A 15408-nucleotide genomic window follows, 5' to 3' on the forward strand; every position below is an offset into this window, starting at 1 on the left:
ATTAAATAAACGGTTTAAAAATACATTACTAACTATTACCAATCAATAGTTAAATATATTTACTTCAACATATTTGACAATGAGTTTCTTTCACATGTTCATATGTGGTTAGCCAAATAGCTGAATGAGCCTTGTAATTAATATCCTAAGTTTTTTTTTACATACTCATTTATATAAAGTTATTTTAAAAGTATCTGCCACGGCTTTAATGGGAGATAGTATTGTTAGAAGATTACAATAGTAAAGAAATTTCGTACCCCGGACCAGTTAATTCAATTTGAGAACATAAAGAAGTTAAATAAACATTGACTCTACTCTGTATAAAGTGGTTCACAAATACAAATGATACAGAGACAGTGAAAGAGATTGCTCTTTCATAACAAACGTAGATTGTTTTACATGAAAATTAAAACTCATAATCAATAATTTATATTTACTATTGTTATCTTCAAACACAACACTACCTCCCATTAAAGCCGTGGCAGATACTTTTAGAACACCTTATATAAATATTCCATACATTACTTTTCTTAGCTTGTCATAACCTACCACGGCCTCACAGGAAACCGACGTGAAACAACGCCTTACACTTTGGTCCCTAGATAAAATACATAGCTTTATAATATAAGGCTAATTTAGTCATTTGGCTATTAACATATTATAATCTTACAGCATGGGTATCCAGTATTTAGCATGAGGTTATCGTTGATAAAACACTTACTACCGCACTTAAAGACATTTAATGATTACTTAAACTATTCCTTAGTAACTCGATCGATGGTAGAATGGATTAGTCGACGTCGATCGATAGTTTCTACCACACCAATCGATCGATAGCCGATAGATACCATCGATCGATGGTGGAATGGATTGGTCGATGTCGATCGATAGATTCCATCGAGGCATCAGTCGATCGATTGGTAAGTCGACCGGTATCCGTCGATCAATTAAAGCTACCACACCAATCGATTAATGTCGACCGATGTCGATCGATGGCATCGATGGACTATCGATCGATAGGTGCGGTAACACCCTAAGACGCCCACTTCTCATGCATGCGTGTTCAAAACCTACCAACGGCAAGTACCAATGTGACTTTTTCCGAGTTATATGTACTTTCTAAGATTATTTAGACACCACTGACAAACGGTGAAGGAAAACATTGTGAGGAAACCTGGGCTTATAATTTCTAATTATAAGTTTGAAATCGCCAACCCGCATTGAGCAAGCGTGGTGATTAATGCTCAAACCTTCTCCGTGTGAAAAAAGGCCTTTGGTCAGCAGTGGCCACTTATAGGCTGTTGATCTGATTCCTTAGTAACGATTATGTATCGAAAACAATTGCTAAGGACTGGGTTAAGTAATCATTAAATGACTCTAGAGTATGGCACTTAAAATAAACTTACAGTCAGTTTTAATAACCTATCTATCTGTAGTTTTGCTTACTGGCAACACATGGTTGACATAAGCTCTATACAGAATATGGCAACACTGTATTTCTAGTAGACAAATGCATAGTACCCTTAGTATGAGTTTGTTTTACGTTTAAAGTAATCGAAACTTGATTGGTTGGTTTATTCGAGCCGACCAATCAGAGCGCCGAACGCGCTCTCATTTTGTTTTAAACGTAAAGTAATCTCATACTGAGGGCTTAGTACGAGTTTGTTTTACTTTAAACGAGATTGAATCGATGCTTTGATTGGTTGGTCCATTCGCGACAGCCAATCAGCGCCGAAAGCGCTCTTGTTTTGTTTTAAACGTAAAACAAACTCGTACTAAGCGTACAGATAGATAGGTTAAAAGAAACTGTGAATTTTTTACTCTTCATTAATGAAATGCAATAATAAGAATAATAATTTTGTTTATTTAGTAATTTTTTACTTTAATATGTTGTTGTGAGTGGCGGTTGTGATATATGAGTGGTTTTACGATTTCCTTTAAAAGTATGTAGACTGTCTTATTTGTGTAGTAATTGCTACTGTACCCCTTAGTATGAAGTTATCGAAATGAAAGCGCGTTGCTCTGATTGGTTGGTTTATTTGAGCCGGCCAATCAGAGCGCCGAACGCGTTGTCGTTTCGATTATTTTAAACGTATAGCAAACTCGTACTAAGGGACAAAAATTTTAATTTTAAATGACTTCTCCTGCCGTGGGTGAGGCGAGAGGGAGTGTCAGACTTTTACTGACTAAACACCACCCCGTTCCTACTCCTGCTTTCGAATCGCAGATTCAGTTTCACAGAAAACCGACGTGAAACAACGCTTGCGTTGTGTGAGTGAGGTTACCGGAGGCCCAATTACCTTCCTTCCCAATCTTCTAACCCCGATTCCCCAACAAACCTTAAATTCCTAACCCCAAAAGGCCGGCAACGCACTTGTAACGCCTCTGGTGTTTCAAGTGTCCATGGGCGGCGGCGATTGTTTACCATCAGTGATCCGTCTGCTCGTTTACCGGCTTATACCATAAAAAAATCAACCAGACAGTCTGCTTATACCTTTTTAAAGGAAATATAGTAAAATCCTCATTCTATCCATCCGCCTATGCGTGCCATTGTATGAAACCTCTTCCATAGCAGTTTTCTAAGCTATATTTTAGTTTTTTTTTACTTCTGTTATGTTGTACTGTAATTGAGCGTAAAGTTACTTTATCGTTGAAGGTTTAGAGTCTAAATTTGTATAAATGATATTTATTTCTGCAAGTAGGTTACAAAATAACACTTTACACGTCAATCTTTGAAATAGCTAGATGAGGCCGGCATTTCCTATCCGACTATTTTGAGAAGAAATGCCGAAACAAACTCAGAGGTCATAGTCTCTTTTAAAGTCCGGACAAAATCAAATAAAAATGTCGGAGAAGAGCGATAAGACGGCTCTGAATCAGTCTAGTAGTTTCGAAATCTAATCATCAATACATACAAACAATCAATTATTTTCTCTTTATACTAGTTTTGATTGATTTTAAAAGGCGATAAAGTAATTTTATGAACGATTACATATATATTTTACATAGTAAGCATATAATGTATAATGTTTTTAATATGTACAGAACTATCAGTTTTTGGCAATTGAGTTACATGGGACTCATAACATAAATGGGGAAAAGTGGGTGTGCATTGTATATAGGGTGACTGGTAATTAGTGAACGATATTTAAACACGTGATTGTACTCATGATTACAAACAATTTTCCCGAAGAAACTTGTTTTGTATACTCATTAGTTTTAATTTTATTACAATAGCAAAGTAAAAAGTCAAAATACCTACCTAGTTACTAGTCTTCCGATACCGCGGGCGCGGGCGCCTCGCTGCTAACAGCTGATGATGCGAAAGCACGCACGCGCGAAATTTTGTTGTTTTGTTATTGCGATAAAAATAAAACGAATGAGTATACAAAAAAAGTTTCTTCGGGAAAGTTGTTTGTAATCATGAGTACAATCACGTGTTTAAATATCGTTCACTAATTTACCAGTCACCCTATATGTGCATCTCTGTCTACCCCCTAATTGTACATTATATACTTATTTATGTAAAACGCGAGGCCGGAGGCAGATTAAGGAATATTTTATTAAAAAAACATAACCTACTTATGTATATCTACCAAAAATGTTATCGGTTTTTTTTAATGTAAAATTAATAAGTGGGTAGTAGAATATTAGTATGTGACCAATTTTTTTCAGACTACCCTCATTTTTTTAATTGTTTTTTTTTATGATTATTAATTTGTGTATGTAATGAAATCCTTTGGTTATTGAAAGGTTTAGTGGTTTGGTTAAATTTAACCTTGTCTTTCAGTACCTTAGGTTAAAAAGTTAAAAGTTGCTGCCCTCGTCTCGTTAACGTTAAATTAGTTAAATAGTTATTTAGTTATTATTAATTTCGTTAGTATTAATTTTTAACGTGCATTTTTTTCTATACGTTAAGGCTGCATTGCGCGATAGTCGCGCAACTTGTCGGCGATTAGTCGGGCAACAGTTGCGCCACTGTCGCGCGTGTGTTGAGCTTCTTCCATAATCGTGTCGCGTTTTGTTCACCCGCCTGGTTTTTTAGTGGTTATGTTTGGTGTTTTTTTCTAACGGATCGACAGTATTATAACTAAACGTTGTTCATTGTTTTTTGCACAGAAAGAGATAGCTATACAAGCGTTGTCTCTTTCTCTCATTCACACAGCGCTGTCGATTCTAAAAATTTTTCGTTGCTCAATATATATTACTTTTTTTCTTTATTTTTTTTTTGTATTTAATGACTTAATTGTTTTATTATAACTACAATTACTCGTACATTTTTACTTTTTACTACTTATTATAATTATTGTCTTAAAACCGCTGTTTATGTAATCTTTCGATTTATTTAATGTAACGTTCTCTCACCACTCGACCCCCCTTTTCATAGCTTGCATGCGTTTGACAGCTGTCAAAAGTGACAGCGAGCAATAGACGATACCACATACTGTTTTTACTTTATACTCTGTTTCACAAAGTGACAGCTGTCAGTTGTCATAATTGACAGGTGTTGCTGTTTTTGCAAAATTGTCTCGTTCCCTGGTGATGGGCGTACGCGTCCGCCGGCCGTTTTACCAAAGCATTGTACTACAAACATAGAAATGTAAATACAGATGTCGTTGCAGACGCGGCAACACAGATATTGATAAAAGAATTAAAAGAACAAGTGTATAATAATATTCTACCGATTTAGTAGGTTATTTTTTTCTTATGGCAACCCCAGTTTGTTAATGTCATTGTGTTGCCAGCGTCTCAGCGGCTTCGCAGTCCGCCTCAATGTGCTCAGTCGTTTTATTTTTATTAAATGCACTGCTAATTTAATTTTTTGGTTTTTTATTTTTTTGATTTTCCTTTCTTTTACTGGTTATGTTTCTTTGAAAAAGAAAATATTGGTTATATTTATTTTGTTGATTTTATGCTTCAATATCAAATAGGGTTGTTTTCTAAAATTTAATTAAAAAAAAAACCTGTATACGTCAATCCCTGATCCGTCATTTGACCGTCTCGATGATAATTTGATTCAAATTATTCAATGTTAATAATGTATGAAGAAATATGACAGAAAATATTTTTAAAAGCGTTCGTTCTTATCCCTTGATTCATAAAATGTCGTATTACGCTGAATACTCTATAAATCGCTCAAATTTTAGTTCAAAATGTCTAAAATTACGCGTTTTTTAATATATTTTCGCAATCTTTCAATAATAAGTGTGTTGAATAAGAAATTGATATAAATGTGATGGTAAGCGCTTTTTTACGAATCTGTTGGTAATATAAAAAGTATTATAAAATTATATTTTTGAATTATCGTGAGAGTCTTAGAAGCACGTGTGTAATAGCTACATATCACTGTCCTTCCTTCGGCTAGGAATATTTGTACTGCTACCAATCCCTATCTAACTCCCATTTTAATAAAATTTAGGTAAAAATCTTCCAAAAAATACCTTAACTTTGGTCTAAAAAACCAAGAGTTCAAACTATAAAAAAAAAACATTTTGACAGTGACAGTTGACTTGACGTTGACAGATAAATTGGCGCGAAAGAAAAATTTTATGAAATGGGATTTAGATGTATTGCTCACTTAAAATTATAAAATTATTGTAAAAAAACATGTCGAAATTGTAATAATAATTAGTCGGTGCCTAGAATTGACGGTTCTCTCACAAATTAAGCTGTGTATAAGAATGTTTTATATATAAAAAAACGAAATATATGATAAAAAAGTTCGACAAAATCTAATGACGTTTGGACGCCTTTTCGCTTGTTAAGCCGCTGTTCCACTAAACGAGTGTGGTCCAACTAAGTTATATTTTCTAGATTTAGCTAGGTATAATGATTGTTACCTATAGATGTATTATATAAACAAAGTATTATACATATTAATATACATAGATTCTTATTTGCTGTCCTAAAAGCCGATTTATCTGCGCAGTTAGTGAACTAGAACAGTTAGTGAATGTGCGGGGGATTTGCACAACTTGATTCCCCCTCGTCCTTTCCATCACCGAACCACAAGACAATCGGCAAGGCGTCACCCTTTCATGGTAGATATCCCACCCACTCGCACGAAGCGCTTCGCTTCAAGCTTCCTTGTGCGAACTGCTAGGGAGTGGAACTCCTTGCCGGAGTCTGTGTTTCCTGATGGGTATAACCTGGGTGTCTTCAAAGCCCGAGTGAATAGGTTGCTTATGAATGTAGAATGTGACAAAATAAGTCGTATTGAGTGTTTTTTTGCAGTTAATGATTCCTTGCAATAACCCGACCTTATAGTTATATAGATTTCTTCATTAGATTTTCGCTTCTACAACTAAATAAATAAAATTCACAATCTATTGAAAGGTAAAGAGTAACTTGATGTGCCTATCGACGAATCATTTCGCATCATTTTTAATTCAGTTTTTTACTCACAGCTGAGCAGATAAAAATGGCTTTATCCCCGTCAAACGTCATTATTTTAAAACCGGACTCCAACCCTTTTGTAATAAAATTGTTAATACGTAAATGTCAATTTCGACGTCCTAACAAAGTATAAAGATTAGATATTATTATTACAAAAAAGAAAATGTATCTATAGACCTATACTATACATAATATATATACAATCATTTCATTTACAAAAAAAAAACGCTTTTTGTAATAATTGTAAAAAAATGTGTATAAAATGTAAAATACTTTCAATTATTCACGTTGTATTTAAAAAAAAAACCTTGCCAAAACTTAAACTTAGTGTTACCAGCTGTGTACGTTGAAAATTCTACCAAAAAAAATGACGTTTGAATTTGAAAATTTTTGACAACGTCACTTTTGCCACCGCTTTTTGTAAACACCAGTCCATTATTAGGTAGTTGTAGAGCGTGTACATAGCGGATGTATGTACCATATATAGACATACATAGGATATTATATAAAAGTATTTTTGCATGATTATTGTAAAGTGATTGTGTAGGAGTCTGTGGTTTACTCAAACGTTCCTTGTGTTCATATTATCTTAATAATGTGTGTCGATTTAGTATTAGAGTTATATACCTTCGAGTATTTCGCTGAATTTCCTTGCGAGCGGCCGTTTTTAGTAGCTAATCTATGTCAAAGTCAAATCATTTATTCCAATTAAACCATATACTTAGGTACGTCAACAAAGAAAGAAATAAACAATAGTATGTCAGTCTGTCCGTCAGTGAATACGTCATTTCCACGTATAAAATGTACCTAGAAGTGACGTCACGCGATATTTCAAATCAATATATCTTCGAAAGTATTTGTTTCCGTAAGAAAAAAAAAATACGCGTCTAATGTTTTAAAATAATCTACAAGACGGACATTGAAATAAAAATTAGTCATCTACCCTATTGAGTTTACTAGACATTGAAAAAGCTAGGTGAGGCTCACTCCTTATTCCATGAGACTAAATATGCGTACTTCTATCAGTTCATCTGCATGTCGGACGAGTGGTGAGCAAAACTCACTACTGAGTGGAGCCCGCTCAACGTCCACAGACGTCGCGGCAGGCTCAGAAGGAGATGGCGGGACGAACTCGACATCTATGACAAGGATTGGCCGCAAAAAGCTTTAAACAGAGAGGAGTGGAAGGAAGGTAGGGAGGCCTTTGCCCTGCAGTGGGACGATCATGGCGTTGGTTCTAAGATAACACTTTTACACGTCAATCTTTGAAATAAATAGATGAGGCCGGCTGAAAATCAAATCAAATCTGGGGGCACGGCAGTGCTACCGCCAAGTCGAGCTCTATCATTTCTCTGAACGTTTCTTTCATAAAGATTAGTTACTAAAAATGACCGCAAATCTAATAAAACCCAGCTGCAATATCACTTAGTTGTTAGAATATATTTTTAATTGTTAACATAATAAAAATATGTTGTTTGTTTCATAATTTTAATATTAAATTAAAAAACTAACGTTCAGTAAACCACGCTGTCAATGAATCAATATACTATATGTAACGTTTATATTGACACTAGCATATAAAGAAGCTTTAAAAACTGATTTCCAACCTTATCTTATTAAGATAAAGGTTGAAATTCTCTTTATATGCTACTACTAGTATATAAAGAAGCTTTAAAAACTGATTTCCAACCTTATCTTATTAAGATAAAGGTTCAAATTCTCTTTATATGCTACTACTAGTATATAAAGAAGCTTAAAAAACTGATTTCCAACCTTATTTTATTAAGATAAAGGTTGAAATTCTCTTTATATGTTAGTGTGAGTATGTAGGCACGCGTTGAAACGCCTTTGGGCGTCGTATGCAATAACTTTTCTATACAAATTAAATATAAATTTAATATTAAACGAATCGTGAATGGTTTCGGTAGTGTGCGCAGGATAGAGCGTGCCCCGCGCGATATATTCACTGGTTACATTGGTGTTTTTGTCTTCGCAAATATTTATTAAATGTAGTGGTCATTCGCACTTAAATATTTATTTATTTAATTTAAAAGTTACAACGGTAGACAACCAATTAAAGTAACTGTCATTATACACAACTTAAACATAATTAATCAGGAGTTAACAGAATTCCTAAGTTCCCCTCGAAGTACTTCAGGCATTCCGACAAAATCTCCTTCCATCCATCCACGAACAGATCATTTGTTGGATTAGAATCCAAGAGACCATTGAGCGCGGCCAGAGTGGCAGATGGCTGTCCAGCCCCCGCGCCAATCGTGCAGTCCTTATTATCAGTTACAAGAGTTTCAACCGAAATATTAAAAGTGTGGAAGAAATAATAGAAAGTGAGAAAACAATTCAAAACATGCCTTAAAATACTTTTACATAGAGTAAATACATAGTTTAACATAGCATTATACATAATAATACGCAAGAAATATAAAATATTTGCGAAGACACAAATACTTCAGACAAACAGATATACCTACAAAAAACAAAAAGTATAAATAAAATAATAAAAAGTGACATTTTATATATTTTTATTAAAAATAGAAGATGGAAAAAGAAAATATATTCAAAACTGACAAATTAATTATAAAATAAACGTATTAATTGTAATGAATAGGGCCTTTCGGGACGTCTGATTAAGTTTCTGATAGTTTTAACTGATGGATAATTTGACGGATGCTTAATTATCTAACTTATCCCCAATTTTCAAATCTTTAACCCTTAGTATGAGTTTGCATTACGTTTAAAGTAATCGAAAAGACAGCGTGTTTGGCGCTCTGATTGGTTGCTTTTTTCGAGCCGGCCAAACAGCGCAAAATGCGCTCCCAAAATAATCGAAACAAGAGGGCGTTCGACGCTCTGATTGGTTTGTTCATTTGCGCCGACTAATCAGAAAGCGTTCTCGCTCGCTCATTTTCATCTCGTTAGACGTAAAACAAACTCGTTCTAAACCTAATTGGTTGGTTTATTCGAGCCGGCCAATCAGAGCACCGAACGCGCTTTCGTTTTGATTACTTTAAACCTAAAACAAACTTATACTAAGGGTACAATCGGCAACGCACTTGTAACTCCTCTAGTGTTGTGATTACCCATGTGCGATGCCGATTGCTTACCATCAGGTGATCCATCTGCTCATTTGCCCCCATAAAAAGCTAAATGTATAAAAATATGTTTTTAGTTAAAGCTAACGGTAACTTAATCAGACGTTTAGAAACAGACCTTTAATTAAAATAATGATTTCTCTTCCTCTCTTGAAGTATTAGAATAAAATTCCAATTCTCAGTTCTTTAGATGTGAATGTAGCCACTGTAAAGGAAACTGGTTCTTTTTATTGCGAAACTTGATGGGGAAATGAATATTCAGTACAGAGACAGTAACGATTAATGATTACAAAAATATGAAGGATTCAGTAGAGCTATTTTCTCTGTACCTAGTATACACATACTGACTGTTGTTTTCACACTGACTATTTTTTATAAACTTTACCCACACTAGTATTTTCTCCCGTGTCGTGGGTTCGTTTACAAACATACAAGTTCACAAGGGTATTTCTTCAAAAAACTTTAACGTTTATTTAACAAATCATTCATTCATAGTAGCTTATTATCATCCTTATTTTTATTGGATTGGTTGAGAGCAGTGTCACAGGTTTATTGAAACCAACATTTGGTTGAGGATAATGACACTGTTAACTTTTTCTCACCGTCGTACGCATGACATTCAGACCTGAAACAATTTGTGAATCACACAAAAAGTTGCCCCGTGCCGGAATCGAAAACGATACCAGGCCTGTAATTAATATTAGAATCAATATTTATTGTCTTGCTTAAGTACCTAATACTGCAAAATCCTAATTATTTATTCTCTTAAGAACCAGTCTTCTTCCAGTGGTTACATTCATGTCGTAAAGAATACTGTCTTCAGAACAATTTTCGACAAACGTTCTAATAAACAATTCCCTGAATTCTCTGCGGCGGGCACTGTGTTCGATAGCTCAATGTGTTTGTGAAGCTGTGTGTTGTTCCATTAGTGTTGTTACGTGCGAGCCTCCACCTGACACCAACATTACGGTTTGTGAAAAGTTTAAAGTTAAAATCTAAACTAACAGCACTTCTTGTATCGTCTTACGGCGCATTCCAATGAAACTACGGATCGTTAAATTTGCTTACGAGCCGTAGAATTTTGACATAAGCTCCATACAAAATGTGTCAAAATTCTACGGCTCGTAAGCAAATTTAACGATCCGTAGTTTTTGAATGCGCCGTTAATGAAATCGATGGTCAGTTTTGTCGAAGTTAAAGATGAAATACGACTTGAAATAATTTTTTTTAGCTTTAACCTCATTCATATTATAGCATCATGAAAAAGTCCTCTTAGACTATACTAGATCAGCTACAATAGTTACACCTGTTCTGCTCGTCAGGTACTCAAATTGAGATCGATTTTGATCAATACCATTAATACGAGTTTGCTTTACGTTTAAAGTAAACAAATCGAGAGCGCGTTCGGCGCTCTGATTGGCCGGCGTGAGTAAACAATTTCTTAGTATGACTTTATTTTCCGTTTAAAGAGATCGAAACGAAAGCGCCTTCGGCACTCTGATTGGTTGTTGTTGTTTCATTTTCGTTCAACGTAAAGCAAACTCGTACTAAGGGTACCGGACCGTCCCCTTTTAAGAATATAATTAAATTACCCTTGATGATAAAAACAATAAAATAATATCTTTCAACAACCGTAATTAAAGTGTCAGGCAACTAGTCTTATATATCTTTTAAAACCGCATTTAGCTCTAAAAATGTTTGGCAAAGAATTTTGTAATAATTATTATTAGAAAATTTTAGACAATAGAATGCATTATGCGTTACCAAACTACCTCTACGCTACTGCGTCGAACACCAAAACATAATGAATTTATAATATATTATATATACTTATGTAATTTATTATAATCTGTCGAAAAATAATGTTTTATTTTTACTTGTTAAAACGTGGTATTGGACTACACCTAAGGTGAAAGAGATGGCGATAACTAAAAGCTTTGTCTCCCTCGCACTAAACCTTTGAGAAATGTCATAGTACTGTTTATAATTTACGCTTACAGTTTAAAGGTAAACGTCCACAGGCCCGCATCGTACGCATTTTGTATGACGTCATCAGTACGCATCGCATGTAGGCATTGCCGATGATGCGGTCCGTACGATGCGGATCAGTGGACGCAGTTGTATGAGTTTCTATACAAGACAAACTAAAATCCGTTGCGTGCGATGCGTACGATGCGGGCCTGTGGACGCTTACCTTAAAGGAAGCCTAACATAACTATCAAAAAGGAACAAAGATTTCAAGTTTCTAGCGTAAATTATAAGCAAAAATAACATAGGTATTAATCACACATTAAAATTGTGAAAATAAGTCTTATTGCAATGGAATAAAGATTGTATTACAATATGTGTGATCTACTATGTACATCTATACTACAATAGGGATGATGACGGGGTATGAAAATTAACAATCTATTTAGTCCGTCAGTTAGGTAATGAAAAAATATTAGACACGTATTTTTTTATTTTGTCGTATAAGATAACAATACTTACATAAAACGGATCAAAGTTTAAGAGAGGAAGCAAATACGTCATTTCTACGTATAAAACGTACCTAGAAGTGACGTCACGTGATATTTCAAATCAATATATCTTCGAAATTATTTGTTTCCGTGACAAAATAAAAAATACGTTATTTAAAAAAAAACCTGCGTAATGTTTTAAAATAATCTACAAGACGGACATTGAAATAAAAATTAGTCATCTACCCTATTGTAGTAAAGACAGAATATACTTATGTTAAAAACAGAGTCCAAATATCCGAATAAAAGTATTAAAAATAGTTTAAAACCCCTTAAAAATAAGTATAGAAGAAAAAAGCAATACGTATAAAAAAAATACCCGAATTTACCAACGTGCATTATTTAAAGAAAAAAAAAACGAAAACAGTGCTACCAACCTAATGTAGAATAAAAGTTTTGACGGCAAATCGCTTGTGTTGCCAATTTTTAAAATAAACTACCAATTTGGTAATTTTTCGTGTGTTGTATTTTGCTTGCTAGGATTTGTTGGGGGGCTAAGATTGTGTGTCTCGACTAGGATTGGATGTAAGGTCGCTTACACGATGATGCTGTACGGTTTAATGAGCTGAACGCAGCGTGGTACCACACTACTGCAATTAAAGTCATTTTGAATAGCGAATTTTGTGTTTTATTTATTTTTTATGATATCCCCTTTTGTATAATGTATTGCAGTGAAAGTTTGTTCAGTGGGACCTATATTTTAGCCTGTAAACGAGCAGACGGATCACCTGATGGTAAGCAATCACCGCCGCCCATGGACGCCAGAAACACCAGAGGATTCTGTTCTTGGGGAATCAGGGATTGATTAGATTCGGAAGGGGGTAATTGGGCTTCTGGTTACCTCACCCACATTACGAGTATCATTCTGGTTGAGCGTCGGAAGCCTGGATCTCCCAGTAAATAACTATGTATGCCGTCATGTTCTTATATTGGCTATATATCTACTATCGGTAACTATAAAGCAAAACTTACGATAGTTCTGTATGGTATGCAGACACCATAGCTTAAGAGTAGGTACCTGCAACACTGGGTCCGAGAGAACCAGAGGTATCACGGGTCCGTTGACGACCATGTAAAAAATGATGTATAATATAACCACCTTATCCAGTGGGGTAGTTTCCTCAGTCAAAAATACTTCTCGATACAATAAAATATTAAATAAATAATCACACTTTAGATTTCATGATCTAGTTAATTTCAAATTGTTCTAGCTTTTTTAGAAAACTGTCTGCTATTTGACGTAAAAATCTGCATAACGCAGTATTTCATACAAAATATCGTTTTTGATGTTTTGAAAAACGTTTTGATTTTGACTAGTAGGATACTAGCTTATTGCTTTGATTGTCGGAGAGTTAATTTACATTCCGTAGTGCAATAAGAATATCAAGGATCGAAAATATACAATCTGGGAAGTGAACTCTAAATCAGCGATATAGGCGCTTTTTCTTGCTATTGTTTTATAAATAAATGGCAAGTAACAAACTCTGCTCAAAGTTTGAACAGATTTTTTTATGATTTTATTGTAACTTTCGTGAGACATACTAAATTAATTATTATGTTATCGGCTTACTCACGTAATGTTTTGACGAGGAACTCGACTAGTTTCAAGCCATGCTAGAGGCTCATATTCATGAGCAGCATTACGCGAGCGATTATTATTTGAGCGATTCGAGCTACGCGCCCATCGCGCCCTCTGCCTGGAATCGCGCGTACTATCCGGCGCGCGCGACGATGTTGGCTCGTTAGACTCGTTCGCCGGCGGCTGCGCAGGTGTTGGGTTCGATTCTCGGGTCGACGCAAAAACGGTGTTACATACCGCGCTCACTGTGTCACACTCCAGACCCGCAACATTGTAGGCTGACGCAGATTGCAGACTTGGCTTCCAGGCAGGAGGTAATGCCCAGCCACCGTCTCTGTTGAAGTTGGGACGACGACTTATTTCGATGGCCTCACGTACCTTCGGGGTACGAAGTATTTCTCCCTCGCTAGTACGGAGACATTGTCGAAACGAAGGAAGTGAGTCGTGCCCGCGCTACAAGCAGGATCGGCTACTGCCGATGTATGAGTGTCCATGTTCTTCACACTGCGTATGTGTTCCTTGAGTCTGGTTCTGATGGTAAGCAATCGCCGCCGCACATGGACACCCGAAACACCAGAGGCGTTAGGAATTTAAGGGTTGTTGGGGAATCGGGGATTGGGAAGATTGAAGACCTCACTTGCACAACGGAACACAACGCAACCGTTGTTTCACGTCAGTTACCTGTGAAGCCATGGTATCACTCCGGTCGAGCCGGCCCTTCGAGCCGAAGCATGGCTCTTCCACATGTTTCGGGTCTGGGTGTGATGTGCATGTGAACTTGTATGTTTGTAAACGCACCCACGACACGGGAGAAAATCCTAGTGTGGGGCAACGTTTAAAAAAACATGTTGGAACAAAGTTTGTAAGTATGCTACTTTAAGTCAAAGTCAAAGCAAAATTATTTATTTCAAATAGACCAGGAAGTCACTTTTGAACGTCAAAGCAAATATAATAATATTAATAACGTCTGTCTGTCGGTCAGTCCTCTAGTTGCTCTATTTGCTCGTTTCAAAGTGTAGATTCCTATGGAGAAGAATGAGCAAGAAACTCCATAGGTTACTCTTTTTCAATCAGGTTCACAATACAATACTTGGTTACTCTTCACAATATCATACAACAAGTAACAATCTAAATACACCCCTGTTTTTGCCGCCAGTTTTCAGCGACGAAGCTTTCAGTCACTTTCAGCGCGCCACGGCGAACGCACGTCGCGTCTCATCAAAATTGGACACGATATTTACGTGAAACATGTAATAGGTACCTTGTATACAACTTGTGTTAAAAGTTGGTGAAATATTGTTAAAAGTGGAGTTTTTAAAACATATTTTCAGTAAGGGGTAAGTGTACATATTATTTGATTTTATTTGAAGTAGTAAAAGTTCTTTTTTAACTTGTGACGGCTTTAAGGCTCCGATCCGGTCCTATATTCCTCTAAATAATTTTGGGTTTGTCACGCTTTTTATCCTCGAGACGTAGGCAGAGGTGCACATTACGGCACGTAATGCCGCTATACAATGTACACACACTTTTCACCATTTGTGTTATAAGTCCCATGTAATAGGAAGTGAGCCTATTGCCATATAGGGCACAATTCCAGACTCCGTGCTACTACTGAGGAATTTTCGAAAATTCGAAAAATCCCAGCAATACTTTGCCCAACTCTGGAATCGGACCTGAGACACCTTGCCCGGCAGTCTCGTATTTGTAAACAGTGTTCAAATTAGCTCTTAGATTATTTCGCTCATTTTTCGTATGTCTGCCAAGAAGATAACAATTAATATGTGGTTTAAATTAAGTCCTAAGA

The 15408-nt window shown here is 35.7% G+C and overlaps 1 long non-coding RNA gene across 1 annotated transcript in view; it reads left to right on the forward strand.

Annotated features, from left to right (window-relative positions):
• The first annotated feature begins 3029 nt into the window (after positions 1-3029).
• LOC126912295 (uncharacterized) overlaps positions 3030-15408 on the forward strand; it is a 32480-nt gene continuing 20101 nt past the window's right edge. The window contains exon 1 of the long non-coding RNA XR_007706925.1: positions 3030-3130. This is a non-coding gene — a long non-coding RNA (uncharacterized LOC126912295). The remainder of the gene's footprint in view (positions 3131-15408) is intronic.

Source organism: Spodoptera frugiperda, chromosome 24 (assembly GCF_023101765.2).
Source record: "Spodoptera frugiperda isolate SF20-4 chromosome 24, AGI-APGP_CSIRO_Sfru_2.0, whole genome shotgun sequence".
In the NCBI taxonomy this organism is placed as follows: Eukaryota; Metazoa; Arthropoda; class Insecta; order Lepidoptera; family Noctuidae; genus Spodoptera; species Spodoptera frugiperda.